Source organism: Salvelinus alpinus, unplaced genomic scaffold, assembly GCF_045679555.1.
Source record: "Salvelinus alpinus unplaced genomic scaffold, SLU_Salpinus.1 scaffold_40, whole genome shotgun sequence".
NCBI lineage: Eukaryota > Metazoa > Chordata > Actinopteri > Salmoniformes > Salmonidae > Salvelinus > Salvelinus alpinus.
In genome coordinates, this window is record NW_027255981.1 from 2,694,406 (window position 1) to 2,712,128 (window position 17,723).

A 17,723-nucleotide genomic window follows, 5' to 3' on the forward strand; every position below is an offset into this window, starting at 1 on the left:
AAACCAAAAACAGCTTTTTGGAAAAAAAAGGGGCATATCCTTAAGAGGTTTTAATCATTGCTACATAAAGGCCTGATTGGTGGAGTGCTGCAGAGATGGTTGTCCTTCTGGAAGGTTCTCCCATCTCCACAGAGGAACTCTGGAGCCCTGTCAGAGTGACCATTGGGTTCTTGGTCACCTCCATGACGAAGACCCTTCTCCCCCAATTGCTCAGTTTGGCCAGGTGGCCAGCTCTGGGAAGAGTCTTTGTGGTTCCAAACTTCTTACATTAAAGAATGATGGTGGCCACTGTGTTCTTGGGGACCTCCAATGCTACAGACATTTTTTGGTACCCTTTCCCAGATCTGTGCCTCGACACAATCCTGTCTCGGAGCTCTATGGACAATTTCTTCGACCTCATTGCTTGGTATTTGCTCTGACATGCATTATCAACTGTGGGACCTTAAATAGACAGGTATAATCATAAACAATATGATTTCATGTGGCATAAACAAAAACACAAATTCTCAGTCAAAAATAAGTCAGAACACAGCGCCTTTATTGTCTCATGTGATTTCAGGTTATCTGACTGGAAAAATGTCCTTCCACACAGAGAGAGAGCAGTGGTAGGGCTTTTTTAGTGTGTGTCTTCTCGTGCTCCTTCGGGCTCCTTAACCAGGTAAAACTCTTTTTACACTGGGAGCAGTGATAAGGCTTTTCCCCTGTGTGTAGTCTCTCATGCTTTTTTAGATGCCCTATCTGAGTAAATGGGAACATTGGAATGGTTGGGAACAATGGGAACATTGGAATGGTTTTTCTCCTGTGTGTGTCCTTTCATGCAGTTTTAGGTTCCTTAACAAGTAAAAACAGTGGGAGCAGTGGTGTTGTCTCACTGGTTTGGGCGTCTCTGGGTCTGGTTCCCCTGAAGGACTCTTCCCGCTGTCAGAGTGAGAGTCTGGTTTCTCTCCTGCCAAAGACAGAATATCTCGTTAAACAGAGACCTGAATGAAACCTCCACATGATAAAACTGTCTTCCTATGAGGTTTAATCTAGACTAGATCCCTCAATAAAAGAGCAGAACTGGTCATCACAGAGTGGCTGTAGTGCTTTGTAGTCTGGGTAAATCCATTTGAATTCAATACATTTTTGACAGCATCCCTTTTGATAAAAAAAATTATGTCCTTAAATGTTTGCCTATGGAAGAAGTGGTAAGAAAGTGACTTCATGTAACTGAATGTAAAAACATTCATGAGATATACAGTACCAGTCAACAGTTTGGACACACCTACTCATTCAAGGGTTATAATTATTTGTTTTACCATTTTCTACATTGTAGAATAATAGTGAAGACATCAAAACTATGAAATAACACATATGGAATCATGTAGTAACCAAAAAAGTGGTAAACAATTCAAAATATATTTGAGATTTTTCAAAGTAGCCACCTTTTGCCTTTGACAGCTTTGCACACTCTTGGCATTCTCTCAACCAGCTTCACCTGGAATGCTTTTCCAACAGTCTTGAAGGAGTTCCCACATATGCTGAGCACTTGTTGGCTGCTTTTCCTTCACTCCGTCCAACTCATCCCACACCATCTCAATTAGGTTGAGGTTGAGTGATTGTGGAGGCCAGGTCATCTGATGCAGCACTCCATCACTCTCCTTCTTGGTCAAATAGCCTTTACACAGCCTGGAGGTTTGTTGGGTCATTGACCTGCTGAAAAACAAATGATCGTCCAACTAAGCGCAAACCAGATGGGATGGGGGAACCGCTTCAGAATGCTGTGGTAGCCAGACAGGTGTGTGCCTACCACAGTCTATACTGTGGTACTGTATAGACTAGAGTCCTGTCCAGGGGATGTACTTGTACATCAAGCTACCTCACTACAGAAACAGCTACAAGCCAAAGCTACTTATTTACTTATATAATAATTTCCATTTAGCAATATCCAAATCATATTATGAACTACATCAGAGGGTTTATACTTGTTTACAACCAATCAAAGTTCATAATGAAAACGAAATACACATGTTAAAATATTTAATGTGATTTTAGATCAAGATGAATAAACAACAGAAACAGGTCTGTTGTTTTGGTCAGATTTTCATGTCTGATTTCATTTAAACAATATGATTTAAATGTGACAAAGAAAAACACTAATTCTCAGTCAAAAACACAAGTCAGAACACAGTCTCTCTATTCTCTCATGTCCTTTCAGGTCCTCTGACTGGGAAAATGTCTTTCCACAATGAGAGCAGTGGTATGTCTTCTCCTCCTGTGTGTGTCCTGTTATGCCTAGTCAGGCCCCCTAACTTGGTAAAACTCTTTCCACACAGGGAGCATTGGTAGAGCTTTTCTTGTGTGTGTCCCCTCTCATGCTTTTTCAGACTCGTTAACCACCTAAAACTCTTTTCACACTGGGAACAGTGGAAGGGCTTTTCTCCTGTATGTGTTCTCTTATGTGGTTTTGTAGGAGTAAGTGCTTAGACATATAAGAGACAGATATCACACTATTGAGCAAAAGATAGGTGTACATTAGACTACAAAAGGAGAAGGCAACTAGTGAGTGCATTTGCCATTCTGGTATAAACAGGAAACTAAGACATAACAGACATAATGGCCAAAGCCATAAAACATTTACATTTACATTTAAGTCATTTAGCAGACGCTCTTATCCAGAGCGACTTACAAATTGGGAAGTTCATACATATTCATCCTGGTCCCCCCGTGGGGAATGAACCCACAACCCTGGCGTTGCAAGCGCCATGCTCTACCAACTGAGCCACACGGGACCAAAAAGCATAAAGGCTTAGGGTAAAAAGGAAGAGGCGACACTTAAAGTACATTGTCTATTGTAGAGGACAGGAAACTAAAGCAAGGCCATAAGTGCATAGAATGGCTGGACATACCGAGGTCAGAGGGACACACAAAGGAGGGGGCCAGCCAAATGACCAACAGATGGACTATAGGCATAATACATATTTATTTTAGGACACGAGAGGGTCCTGGCACCATTGTAATCTAATCAAGAACGGATACAGGCGTTATTGGGCATGAACAAGCAGGAAGTTTGAAATGAAAGATAATGGTGACAGACGGACTAAGGGAAGGAACTTCATTTGCATGTGGGATGGACTCATTTGATGTATGTGTATAAGAACAGAGCCAGTGCTTATGGAAGTTGGTATTTTCCGCGGACTGACACGGCTTCTGATATTTTGTATTAAAAGCCTATATTGAATTCACAAGTTCTTGTAAGAGTGTTATATTTCTGAGACGATTATCCACGACACTTTCAGGTGTAGTAATCGGGTAAAACTATTTCCACAGTAGGAGCAGTGGTGTTGTCTCGCTGGTTTGGGCGTCTCTGTGTCTGGTTCCTCAGAAGGACTCTTTCTGCTGTCAGAGTGAGAGTCAGGTCTCTCCTGCCAAAGACAGAGTAATTTGTTTAATAATAAAGAGAGACCTGAATGAAATCTCCACATAATAAAAACTGCTTTCCTATGAGGTTTAATCCAGACTAGATCCCTCAATAACCTGAGGTCAGTCTTCACAACATTACATCATTAAACATAAACTTGGTGATGGTGAGATTTAAAAACAAATGATGCAGAGCTCCAAATCTAATTTCATGATGTCATAATAATGTCATGAATGTCATAATAATAGATAATTTCATGTTTATAGGCTGAGCAGAGGTCTATAATAATAGATAATGTCGTGTTTATAGGCTGAGCAGAGGTCTATAATAATAGATCATGTCGTGTTTATAGGCTGAGCAGAGCTCTATAATAATAGATAATGTCGTGTTTACAGGCTGAGCAGAGCTCTATAATAATAGATAATGTCATGTTTTAGGCTGAGCAGAGCTCTATAATAATAGATAATGTCGTGTTTATAGGCTGATCAGAGCTCTATAATAATAGATAATGTCATGTTTATAGGCTGAGCAGAGCTCTATAATAATAGATCATGTCATGTTTATAGACTGAGCAGAGGTTTATAATAATAGATCAAGTCATGTTTATAGACTGAGCAGAGGTTTATAATAATAGATAATGTCATGTTTACAGGCTGAGCAGAGCTCTATAATAATAGATAATGTCATGTTTATAGGCTGATCAGAGCTCTATAATAATAGATAATGTCATGTTTATAGGCTGAGCAGAGCTCTATAATAATAGATCATGTCATGTTTATAGACTGAGCAGAGGTTTATAATAATAGATAATGTAATGTTTACAGGCTGAGCAGAGCTCTATAATAATAGATAATGTCATGTTTACAGGCTGAGCAGAGCTCTATAATAATAGATAATGTCATGTTTATAGGCTGAGCAGAGGTCTAAAGTAATATATATTACTATTTCAGTCAATGTTATTGGCTGCATTTGATCCAATGTTAATAATGTTTTGTTGGTGGCCCACTTCATCTCTAAAGGAATCATTACTATCTTTTCTAAATGATCATTCTGTAGTACAGCCTTTCCTTCAAATGGCTATTTTGCCCATGTTTTTTGTCGACTAACATGTTCAGTCTCCCATAAACACTTGTCCTTTTGCTAATATGTTCAGTCTCCCCAAAACGCTTGTCCTTTTGCTAATATGTTCAGTCTCCCCAAAACGCTTGTCCTTTTGCTAATATGTTCAGTCTCCCCAAAACGCTTGTCCTTTTGCTAATATGTTTAGTCTCCACATAACACGTGTCCATTTCATGTCAATGTTTCTTATTTTCTGTATTTCTCCAACATTATTTAGAAATCTGCTTTTTGCGTGTATACACACTCCACGCAAGGTCTACAATAGACACACGTCAAACGTTTCATTTATAACTTGTTTGCCATTCTGTGAGACAATTAAGTTGTGATTTTGTGGTGGGGGGGACTCTGATGGTATACACATGTTACAGTTAAGCAATAAGACCAGAGGAAGTGCTGTATATGGCCAATATAGCATGGTTAAAGACTGTCCTTACGCACAACGCAGAGTGCCTGGATACAGCCCTTAGCCGTGGTATATTGGCCATATATCACAAACCCCTGAGGTGGATTATTGCTATTATAAACTGGTTACCAATGTAATTAGAACAGTAAAAATGCATGTTGTCATACCCATGGCATACGACCTGATATACCACGGCTGTCAGCCAATCAGGATTCAGGGCTTTAACCACCCATTTTAAAATGTAGCTTTAACATTATATTATAACATAAATTCCTATAGTACAGAACAACATTTTCAAGTATAGAATTTCAGTAGCATGCTGCTCAAAAACCAGACATTCGTTCAAAACCTTTGGACAGTTAGTGCCCGTTTTTAAGACAGTACTTACTGGTGGTAATCAGATCTCCTGACTCCTCTGTCAATATGACCGTTAATCTCTCCCTCTTTCTCCTTCTTCACTCCAAAAACTGCATCCTCCTCTTTCTCTTCCTCCTCTTATTTCACTGTAACATCCTCCTCCTCTTTCACTCTGAACGCGTCTTCCTCTTCTTTCACTGTAACAGCCTCACCCTCTACTTCTTGTTTAAGAGTGACATCCTCCTCTTCCTTCTCCTCTTTCACGACAAGGGTAGCCTATTGTATTTCCCCATAGTATGTTGTACCGAAGTTGACTGACTGAAAGGGAGTGTAACTTTATGACTATAATTACTGTTCCCTGAAGGAGGGAAACGAGGTACAACACCTGTTTATCCCCGCCCCTTCCTGGGTCGGTGAAGAGCGGTATTAAATTGAATATGACCTAAGGCTCGTATTTCTGTGTTTATTATATTATAATTAAGTCTATGATTTGATATTTGATAGAGCAGTTTGACTGAGCGGTGGTAGGCAGAAGCATGCTCGTAAGCATTCATTCAAACAACACTTTCCTGCGTTTGCCAGCAGCTCTTCGCAATTCTTGAAGCACAGCTCTGTTTATGACTTCAAGCCTATCAACTCCCAAGATTAGGCCTATAAGAATATAAGTGCCTATAAGAACATTCGGGGTGGCAGGGTAGCCTAGTGGTTAGAGTGTTGGACTAGTAACCGAAAGGTTGCAAGTTCAAATCCCCGAGCTGACAAGGTACAAATCTGTCGTTCTACCCCTGAACAGGCAGTTAACCCACTGTTCCTAGGCTGTCTTTGAAAATATGAATTTGTTCTTAACTGAATTGCCTAGTAAAATAAAGGTACAAAAATATATTAAATAAATAAATACAAATGTTAATGAAATACAAATGGTATAGAGAGAAATAGCTTTTTTTTACATGGCTCATATTGCACTTTTACTTTCTTCTCCAACACTTTGTTTTTGCATAATTTAAACCAAATGGAACGTGTTTCATTATTTATTTGAGACTAAATTGATTTTATTTATGTATTATATTAAGTTAAATAAAGTGTTCATTCAGTATTGTTGTAATTGTCATTATTACAAATATATATATAAAATCGGCCGATTTAATCGGTATCGGTTTTTTTTGGTCCTCCAATAATCGGTATCGGCATCGAAAAATCATAATCGGTCGACCTCTACTATGTTATTGTTTGGTGAAGTTATGGGCCAATTTGTTAAACACTTAGTGTACAAACCCTCATTGTCAGGCTGATGGCAAAGCTAGCCAAAGAGCATTTTACTGGTTGAAGTGTTTTTTAAGTATAAAACAGTTAATTTGCGACAAAAACACAAACATATTAATCAGGACATTCAAGTGAGTCTTACAATTATAATCCAAAAGTAATGTGAAATGCACTCATAAGCAACCTAGAAATGGAGGCTATATTTGCTGTCAGCCTATGAGAACTCCTCTGAGTTTTCCCCCACGGTGGTGAATTAGTGAATAGACACAGAGCTTAATGTTTCCTTGAGTAGCACTCCTGATCTTGTGCTGTAATATTCAGAATATATTCCTGAAAAGCTAAAATCTTCGCTTACCATTTTTGCTCCAGGCAGATATACTACATCCTCATTAGCAGGGAGGAGTTTCTGCAATCAAATTGTTTCTGCATTGACCTCGTGCCGCAATTTGATCAAACACCGAAAGGGGCCTATATTGGAGACCAATAGTTGTCTGGCACACTGCTTAGGATTTCAACAACTTTAATAACTTATTTCTAGTTACTACTAATGTGAAAACAAGACAAAATATGACTTGTTGCTAACTTGACTGTCTTAATTGTCAAATAATTCAACAGACGTCAATTGTTGTACAACGTCATGGGTACACTCTGGGCATCACCTTTTACCTCAAATAAACAGTGGATTTCTGCTGTTGTGGGCCTTTAACCATCTGTCTGACTTTGTCATTCACACAGGTGAGAGACGGGACATTCGTGGATCCTCTGGGGAGCCTCAACAACCTCATGATGCTGATGAGGCAGAGAAGAGTCTCTCCAGATCAGAACACCTCAAGAAACATCTGCTGCTCTGACTATGGGAAAAGATTCAACTCTTCAGTAAAACTTCAAATACACCAGAGAACACACAAAGGAGAGAAATATTTTAGCTGTAATCAATGTGGGAAGAGTTTTGGTCAATCTAGCCAGCTGACATTACACCAGAGAACACACACAGGAGAGAAATGTTATAGCTGTGGTCAATGTGGGAAGAGTTTTGGTCAATCTAGCCAGCTGACATTACACCAGAGAACACACACAGGAGAGAAACCTTATAGCTGTGGTCAATGTGGGAAGAGTTTTTGTCAATCTAGCAATCTGACTTTACACCAGAGAACACACACAGGAGAGAAACCTTATAGCTGTGATCAATGTGGGAAGAGTTTTATTACATCTAGACATCTGACTGTACACCAGAGAACACACACAGGACAGAAATCGTATAGCTGTGATCAGTGTGACAAGAGATACTCTAGTAAAAGATCTCTGATCAAACATCAGAAAATACATGAAGGAGTTTTTTCATGATATCAATTAAATCATGTCACAATGTAGATTATTTTAACATGGTAGTAGGAGTATTTTAATGAATGTCAATGTAGAACCCTAAATGTTTGCCCCCTGTTCAATTGATTTTAGCCTCAGGGAAAAAATCCAGGCTCTGAATTGAAAGAGTTACTATTTACAGTGGGGAGAACAAGTATTTGATACACTGCCGATTTTGCAGGTTTTCCTACTTACAAAGCATATAGAGGTCTGTAATTTTTATCATAGGTACACTTCAACTGTGAGAGACGGAATCTAAAACAAAAATCCAGAAAATCACATTGTATGATTTTTAAGTAATGAATTTGCATTTTATTGCATGACATAAGTATTTGATACATCAGAAAAGCAGAACTTAATATTTGGTACAGAAACCTTTGTTTGCAATTACAGAGATCATACGTTTCCTGTAGTTCTTGACCAGGTTTGCACACACTGCAGCAGGGATTTTGGCCCACTCCTCTATACAGACCTTCTCCAGATCCTTCAGGTTTTGGGGCTGTCGCTGGGCAATACGGACTTTCAGCTCCCTCCAAAGATTTTCTATTGGGTTCAGGTCTGGAGACTGGCTAGGCCACTCCAGGACCTTGAGATGCTTCTTACGGAGCCACTCCTTAGTTGCCCTGGCTGTGTGTTTCGGGTCGTTGTCATGCTGGAAGACCCAGCCACGACCCATCTTCAATGCTCTTACTGAGGGAAGGAGGTTGTTGGCCAAGATCTCGCGATACATGGCCCCATCCATCCTCCCCTCAATACGGTGCAGTCGTCCTGTCCCCTTTGCAGAAAAGCATCCCCAAAGAATGATGTTTCCACCTCCATGCTTCACGGTTGGGATGGTGTTCTTGGGGTTGTACTCATCCTTCTTCTTCCTCCAAACACGGCGAGTGGAGTTTAGACCAAAAAGCTCTATTTTTGTCTCATCAGACCACATGACCTTCTCCCATTCCTCCTCTGGATCATCCAGATAGTCATTGGCAAACTTCAGACGGGCCTGGACATGCGCTGGCTTGAGCAGGGGGACCTTGCGTGCGCTGCAGGATTTTAATCCATGACGGCGTAGTGTGTTACTAATGAATTTCTTTGAGACTGTGGTCCCAGCTCTCTTCAGGTCATTGACCAGGTCCTGCCGTGTAGTTCTGAGCTCATCCCTCACCTTCCTCATGATCATTGATGCCCCACGAGGTGAGATCTTGCATGGAGCCCCAGACCGAGGGTGATTGACCGTCATCTTGAACTTCTTCCATTTTCTAATAATTGCGCCAACAGTTGTTGCCTTCTCACCAAGCTGCTTGCCTATTGTCCTGTAGCACATCCCAGCCTTGTGCAGGTCTACAATTGTATCCCTGATGTCTTTACACAGCTCTCTGGTCTTGGCCATTGTGGAGAGGTTGGAGTCTGTTGGATTGAGTGTGTGGACAGGTGTCTTTTATACAGGTAACGAGTTCAAACTGGTGCAGTTAATACAGGTAATGAGTGGAGAACAGGAGGGCTTCTTAAAGAAAAACTAACAGGTCTGTGAGAGCCGGAATTCTTACTGGTTGGTAGGTGATCAAATACTTATGTCATGCAATAAAATGCAAATTAATTACTTAAAAATCATACAATGTGATTTTCTGGATTTTTGTTTTACATTCCGTCTCTCACAGTTGAAGTGTACCTATGATAAAAATTACAGACCTCTACATGCTTTGTAAGTAGGAAAACCTGCAAAATCGGCAGTGTATCAAATACTTGTTCTCCCCACTGTATGTGATTTAACAAAAAGTGACTAACAAAAAAGAGTTGTGTTACACTTACCACGTTGGTGACCTGCTTGAATCAAAATGAAACACTTCAAAATGTTTAGGTTTTCAATATATCCCAAACTGTTTCTGCATATTTGTTATTGTTAACACGTTAAAACTGTGTTTTGACATTGCACTATTCCCATTTCGCAAAATGTCATTCAAAAGACGTTGAAAATAAGACTATGTCCGACATCCAATATATGTTCGGTTGTAGTTGAAAGTGAAAGTTGAAAAGATGTCTTTTCGGGTCGTTTTTTTCAATGACTTGAAAACAACTTAATTTCAACGTACTTGCAGCCTATACACATGGACGCAGTATAATAAATTGGTCTATAATCAATTTTATTAACAATCTGACATCACTCCAGCATTTCTTTACAACATTCAAATGCTAATTGTCTTTATTCCACTACTGAAGAAGCATGTCTCAAATCACCTCATATTTCAAACATTCAGTCTGACAAAAGATACATGTTTTATTATTACATGCCTCACCATTAAGTTAATTATTGCCAATACATATTAACAAAGGGGTGAACATTTGGTTTTGATATTTCATATTTACAATTATGTAACATTTAGTAATCATAGTTATTCATGCAACCAACTTGACATTTTTGGGTACTGACACTGACATTGTTACCCTGCTTTTATATCCAACAACATGCCTATCTAGTGAACCCTGAAAAGAGAGAGAAGCTCCGAGGTGGAAAGTTACTACGGATATCGCAGGAGTTTCCTCTTGAAATCAGACATGTCTGTGGTAAGGACAACTTGGTTGCTGATTATCTCAAGGGTTGGCAGTCAAATAGATTTGTGTTTTGCATTTAGCCAGTGAGTTACCATGATCACAATTTAATTTGACACGTTTTTCCCGTGTTGGAGATTAGTTTTATCTCTTATTCTTTTCTGTATTTTTTAAAAACTGCACTGTTAGGGGCTCGTAAGTAAGAGTTCCAGTGTTGTATCCGGCGCATGTGACTAATACAATTTGATTTGAGTTTTGTTTGGGGTCATTCCAAGGGGATGAGAGTTCTAGAAGCTAGTGGGTTTTAGGTAGACGAGAGTTCTAGAAGCTAGTGGGATTTAGGAAGACGAGAGTTCTAGAAGCTAGTGAGTTTTAGGATTCTATGGAAAGAAAAAGGATAAAAAAATTATACGATTGCATATTATTATTTAGAAATACGTGTTTTTAATTGTTGACAGCTAGTAGACAACATGTTTATATTGTAGAAGGTGAAGCATTGTAGATGATTATGTGAAATGGAAGTTGTAGAGATATTCTGAATGAGTGGCTATGAAAAGCCAACTGACATTTACTCCTGAGGTGCTGACCTGTTACACCCTCGACAACCACTGTGATTATTATTATTTGACCCTGCTGGTCATCTATGAACATTTGAGCATCTTGGCCATGTTCTGTTATAATCTCCACCAGGCACAGCCAGAAGAGGACTGGCCACCCCTCATAGCTTGGTTCCTCTCTAGGTTTCTTCCAAGGTTCCTGCCTTTCTAGGGAGTTTTTCCTAGCCACTGTTCTACACCTGCATTGCTTGCTGTTTGGGGTTTTAGGCTGGATTTCTGTACAGCACTCTGTGACATCAGCTGATCTAAGGGCTTTATAAATACATTTGATTGATTGTACAACTGAAATGTGTCTTGGGTGCACAGATTGGTGTCACCTCGTTAGTCAGTATGTGTTACACCTGTGCTGGCTTGTCCATCTCGTTAGTGGGAAGGTGTTTCACCTGAGCTGGTCCAGGTTCTATTTAAGAGTGTCTGGCCCGTTGCTACACGTCTTTGGTTTGCTTCCTGTTTTTAAGTTTGGTGTGGGTTTTTCTTTTGTTTGCCTCTTCTTGGGCAGATTTAGTGGGTGTCAGTTGTTGTTACTAGTCAACTTTCATTGGACACCCCCATAGTGTCTTTCAGAACCCCTCCTAAAAAACAAGCTTATATTTTGGGTTGGATATTTTAACATTTTAATCAATGGCATTTCCTTGCAATGCTCATTAGTCTTTCAGTTGTTATTCTTTGTTTTTTTATCCTCAATATTTCTGTTTATTTTCATTTTATTTTTTATTTGTTCTTTCCATTGTGTTGCATCCATGTCTGAAATGTGCTGTATAAATAAAGCTTGATTTTATTTGAACATATTGCAAAACAAATTAACCCAATGACTGACCAATCAACAGACTCGTGGTCCATCTTAGTATGAAAAACAGTATCAAGCCCACTTTTCCGGCCTGCTGAAGGCGTGGTGGAGTGGTAAACACCACGCCCGGCTCTACCAGGGGCTTGAGGTGGTCTCCCACAGCTCTGCTTATGTAATGTTCTGTGGCCTTGCCGTTCCATTTCTTGACTGCCCCTGCAACACAGAAAGAAACACATTTAGTCATATTATATAAAACACTCAAAGTAATGGATATGGAGCACCTATGGCCTCAGTTACACCTGGCACCTAAATGTGACTTCTGTCATCTGATCACTCCAAGCTGCATTAGGTTCAGATCTACCAGGATGGGCCTTTGACATTGTCTGGAAGCAGCCAGGCCACTGAATATGCATAAGCAATGTCAAAAGATGAGTGGGGAAAAGTACATTTTACACAAGTGACCTTCATAATAAATCAAATCAAATGTTATTTGTCACATACATATGTTATTGCGTGTGTAGCGAAATGCTTGTGTTCCTAGCTCCAACAGTGCAGTAATATCTAACAATTTCACAACAAATACCTAATACACACAAATCTAAGTAATGGAATAAGAATATATAAATATATGGCCGAGCGATGTCAGAGCGGCATAGACTGATACAATAGCATAGCATAGAATACAGTATATACATATGAGATGAGTAATGCCAGATATGTAAACATTATTAAAGTGACTAGTGTTCCATTCCTTAAAGTGACCAATGATTTCAAGTCTGTGTATGTAGGCAGCAGCCTCTCTGTGTTAGTGATGGAAAAACAGCTTCTGTCTCTCGGTCCCAGCTTTGATGCACCTGTACTGACCTCGCCTTCTAGATGATAGTGGCAGTGGCTCGGGTAATAACAAAGAACAAATGTGTGTGCCTGAGGGGAAATTCACTTTCATACAGCCAAAAGGGGTGAGAAATTACACCAATATCAGTGGACAATTTGCACTAATGTAAATAAACATAGATGGAACATATTCCCTTTAGCCGACGTGATGAACCACTAAGGGGACATAAATATTTACCATCTAAACCATGTGTGACCTCTCACCTCTCTGGCTGTAGAAGTGTTCTTCCTAACCAGTCTCTCAACAGCTCTCTGACTGAGCTCCACCCTCACTGGGTCTTCAGAGGAGAGGAAAGCCGAGGAGGGATGGAAGGATGAATGGATCAGTCAGTCAATAAAGTGTAGAGCTGCTGTCTGACAAAATCACAATTTTAGTCATTCATTAAAGTAAATTAGGCTTTATGACTGCTGAATACCAACTATCAATCACTTAGATCATCTATTTTCAGGTAGAGATTCATCCTTGGGACGTCGCTAGCCCATTGAAGTTGACATTTAAAATGGTTAAGGTTAGGGTTTAGGGTAGGGATGTCCCAAGGAACCCAGATAGCATTGACCATTGTGCCTTCTGTCTCTTTAACACAGCAGGTGATGGGATCTGACTTCTGAACCTGAAAATATTAAATATCCTTATGTGAAATTGAATGAAACAATAATGTATGTTGATGATAATATGATGTACAATATTCCATGATGATTCTATATGATAACAATAGAGTAATATATTTAATATGATGTACAATATTCCATGATGATTGGTTGCACTAATTGCACTGTTTGTCTACATAACCTGGTTCAAGTATTCATGACATCACCCTGAGGAAGGCACAGTGATGCCGAAACGTTGGTAAAAACACATTAAATTGCTGGGAGTTTATACGTGGAGTGTGCGACTTTATTTATTTTGATAGTTTATAGTTTATTCGCCGTTAGTCAGCACCTCCACACAAACTATTTTTCTGGGTGTGCGCCAGCTCATGTTTTTTAAGGGTAGGTAACAACACATCCGCCACGCTGATCCTCAACACAGGGGCCCCTCAGGGGTGCGTGCTCAGTCCCCTCCTGTACTCACACCCCTCCCTGTTCACTCATGACTGCATGGCCAGGCACGACTCCAACACCATCATTAAGTTTGCCGATGCCACAACAGCCTGATCACCAACAACGACTAGACAGCCTATATGGAGGTCAGAGACCTGGCCGTGTGGTGCCAGGACAACAACCTCTCCCTCAAAGTGATCAAGACAAAGGAGATGATTGTGGACTACAGGAAAAGAAAGACCGAACATGCCCCATTCTCATCGATGGGGCTGTAGTGGAGCAGGTTGAGAGCTTCAAGTTCCTTGGTGTCCACATCACTAACAAACTATCATGGTCTAAGGACACCAAGACAATCGTGAAGAGAGCACGACAAAACCTATTCCCCCTCAGGAGACTGAAAAGATTTAGCATGGGTCCTCAGATCCTCAAAAGGTTCTACAGCTGCACCATCGAGAGCATCCTGACTGGTTGCATCCCTGCCTGGTATGGCAACTGCTCTGGCTCCGACCGCAAGGCACTACAGAGGGTAGTGTGTACAGCCCAGTACATCACTGGGGCCAAGCGTCCTGCCATCCAAGACCTCTATACCAGGCGGTGTCAGAGGAAGCCCGCCCCCCACTCTCTGTTATCATCTATGCATAGCCACTTTAATAACTCTACCTACATGTACATATTACCTCAATTACCTCGACTAACCGGTGCACCCGCACATTGACTCTGTACCGGTACCCCCTGTATATAGTCTAGATATTGATATTTAACTTCTGCTCTTTAATGACTTGTTCCTTTTATTTCTTATTCTTATTTGTACCTTTTTAAAACTGCATTGTTGGTTAGGGGCTTGTAAGTCAGCATTTCACTGTAAGGTAAAATTCACTTTGATTTGATAGACTCATAGTACAGAATGAATGACTGACTGCCCAGTTCAACATCAGTTCACCGTCTCACCTCATACTGTATTGCAGTATGATGAATAATAATAATGATAATAATAATAATGAATGAATAACGAAGACAATGATGGTTTTCTCTGAATATTTTCCTTAACGTTACTATAGTTAATTACCGTAAATATTAGAAAGCTGGGTATGACCGTCGGCGTTGTATGAGCTACAGTACAGTACCGTTATCTGGCTAGATAACGTTGTCCTAACTAGGCACAACTAGGTTTGGATTATTTCCCTGAACTATATTCTTTCCCATTTATTGTATATCGTTTCCATAAAGCCAATATGGCTTTACACTCATTAACGTAAGTTTCCAATCTAGAGCAGTTCTCACTTTTGTGATAATGAACTAGCTAACGTTAACTAACTAAGGACGGTGACCTGTCCAGACGAGATGTTACAACGAACTGAATCGTCAATGGAGGTCTTCCTCTTTATATAGCCTGCTACAGCATGCAATACTAATAACTCACAAGGGGGCATAACGTTACATGTACAATACTATCCCATTTTGTAAACGTTACATGTACAATACTTTCCCATTTTGGAAACGTTACATGGACAATACTATCCCATTTTGGAAACGTTACATGGACAATACTATCCCATTTTGGAAACGTTACATGGACAATACTATCCCATTTTGGAAACGTTACATGGACAATACTATCCCATTTTGGAAACGTTACATGTACAATACTATCCCATTTTGGAAACGTTACATGTACAATACTCTCCCTGTAACGGCAGTCTAAGTCGTCCTCCTCATCGGACGAGGAGAGGCGAAAAGGATCAGAGGACCAATGTGCAGCGTGGTAAGTTTCCATGATTTAATATAAACAAAGACAAGACACGATACAAAATAACAAAAACAAACTAACCGTCACAGTCCCGTGTGGCACAAACACTGACACAGGAAACAACCACCCACAAAAACCCAACACAAAACAAGCCACCTATATATGATTCTCAATCAGGGACAACGATTGACAGCTGCCTCTGATTGAGAACCATATTAGGCTGAACATAGAAACAGACAAACTAGACACACAACATAGAATTCCCACCCAGCTCACGTCCTGACCAACACTAAACAAGCAAAACACATAAGAACTATGGTCAGGACGTGACACCCCCATTTTTTTGTTGTTGCTTGAAATGTGATATTAGGCCTGTATGGCAGTACTGTTACTGTTACTGTTACTGTATTGGCTAGTGCTTTCTCCAATATGTTCTTCTATTTTGCATTCAAATGTATGTATATGCCATTTATCTTTCAATATTTATTTAATATATATATTTAAATGCTTGACAAATTTTCTCTTCCTTTGAAATTCTTATAGGACAGAACATGGACACAATGCAATTGGGATCAAGAAGAAGGTACAGATATGTTGTAGGACAGCTGCATTTGACATGTACATTTAACCTACAAAGCAGTTAATACAAACTGAAATCTATTAGCATACAAATGTGTGCAAATCATCTTTTCAGATCTTCTCAGAAATAAATCAAGTCCAGGGAATGGATATGAGAGTGAAATCCCGCTGGCCTTTGATGGCGAGAACATCCACGCCCTCGAGGACGTCCCTATGGGACTTGGGGCTCTGCTAGGGTTGTATTTTTTATTTCAGTGTCAGGATGGCTCTAGGTTGCCCGCAACCGACCAATGATAGATGTCTTTGAGTCGACTGACTCTCAGATCATTCTCCACTGACCCTGTCTACACCTCCAAGGTGCCCCCCTCACACAGGAATACACACTCAGAGCCTACGAGACTTTTATAAAAACTACACTTTGCGTGTTTCGCTCACCTCTTTTTTAAAACTACGTTCGAGATGTGGTATCCACTCGGCTCGCTGCCTCTCAGATCAAAGGTGGGTCCATCTGCTCCATTCCCCAAGTGTCTCCCTGAGATCCCAAGTTAGAGGGATCCCTTGTGCACCATTTACCCAGGTTGTCAGGAGCGGTCACCAAGTGAAGGATAACATCCCCATCGCCAAATGTGGTGGTTAATTTCTTTATATCAAATGAGCAGACAAACTTATCACACAGTTAATCTTAAACTAAATCTTTATTCACTTATTAATAAGGGAGCAGGTCAATACAACACACACATATAAAGTGAATCAAAGTGAATCAATTGAGTGCTCTATGATAATGATGGCTGGTCGACAAATCACCCCCAGATGATTCGTTGAGAGCCACGAGACAAAAGTACAAATGTCTTTTATAGCCAAGATGCACCCCTTTCAACCTACATGACGAACAACAGATGTATAGAACGGGTCACAAGGTTAAGATTTGTATGAAAGATACTTATAATTCTCAGCAGACAGTATCTGCTGTAAAAACAGTACTCTTTGTGTAGAGACCAGGGTCTGGCCCTGGGGTCATCTCTCCCTGGTACCATATAGAACAGAAACATTAACTCATGCTCTGGAATGTGGTCTCTTTAGGTTTTAACTTCTTGTGAATAGGGGGGAGCTGTTTTCACTTTGGAAAAAATCGTGCCCAAATTAAACGGCCTCGTACTCTGTTCTAGATCATACAATATGCATATTATTATTACTATTGGATAGAAAACACTCTGAAGTTTCTAAAACTGTTTGAATTATATCTGTGAGTAAAACATAACTCATTTGTCAGCAAACTTCCATATAGGAAGTGAAAAATCTGAAAACGAGGCTCTGTGTCAGGGCCTGCCTATTCAACTGGCTTTTATTTATCGATCTGTATGCACTTCATACGCCTTCCACTAGATGTCAACAGGCAGTGGAAGGTTGAATGGGGTGTCTAGCTTGATCTGAGGCCGAATAAGAGCTTTTGGAGTGGCAGGTCTGCCCTTTTGTCAGTTTTCCACGGCGCGCGAGGGAGCTCCACATTGTCTTCTGAAAAGCGTTCGGTATACACGGCGAATTGCTCCGGCTCTGATTTTATTTGATACATATGAGAAAAACATCATAAAGTAGGATTTTTCAACCGAGTTTGACCGGTTTAT

At 40.1% G+C, this 17,723-nt stretch overlaps 2 protein-coding genes across 2 annotated transcripts in view; one reads left to right on the top strand and one right to left on the bottom strand.

Annotated features, from left to right (window-relative positions):
* Positions 1-17,723, top strand: part of LOC139567014 (zinc finger protein 180-like) — a 740,647-nt gene that overhangs the window by 258,676 nt on the left and 464,248 nt on the right. The gene's annotated exons all lie outside the window — the stretch shown is intronic.
* The window catches only part of LOC139567006 (zinc finger protein 180-like), a 497,856-nt gene that overhangs the window by 60,983 nt on the left and 419,150 nt on the right, over positions 1-17,723 (bottom strand). The window lies entirely within an intron of this gene.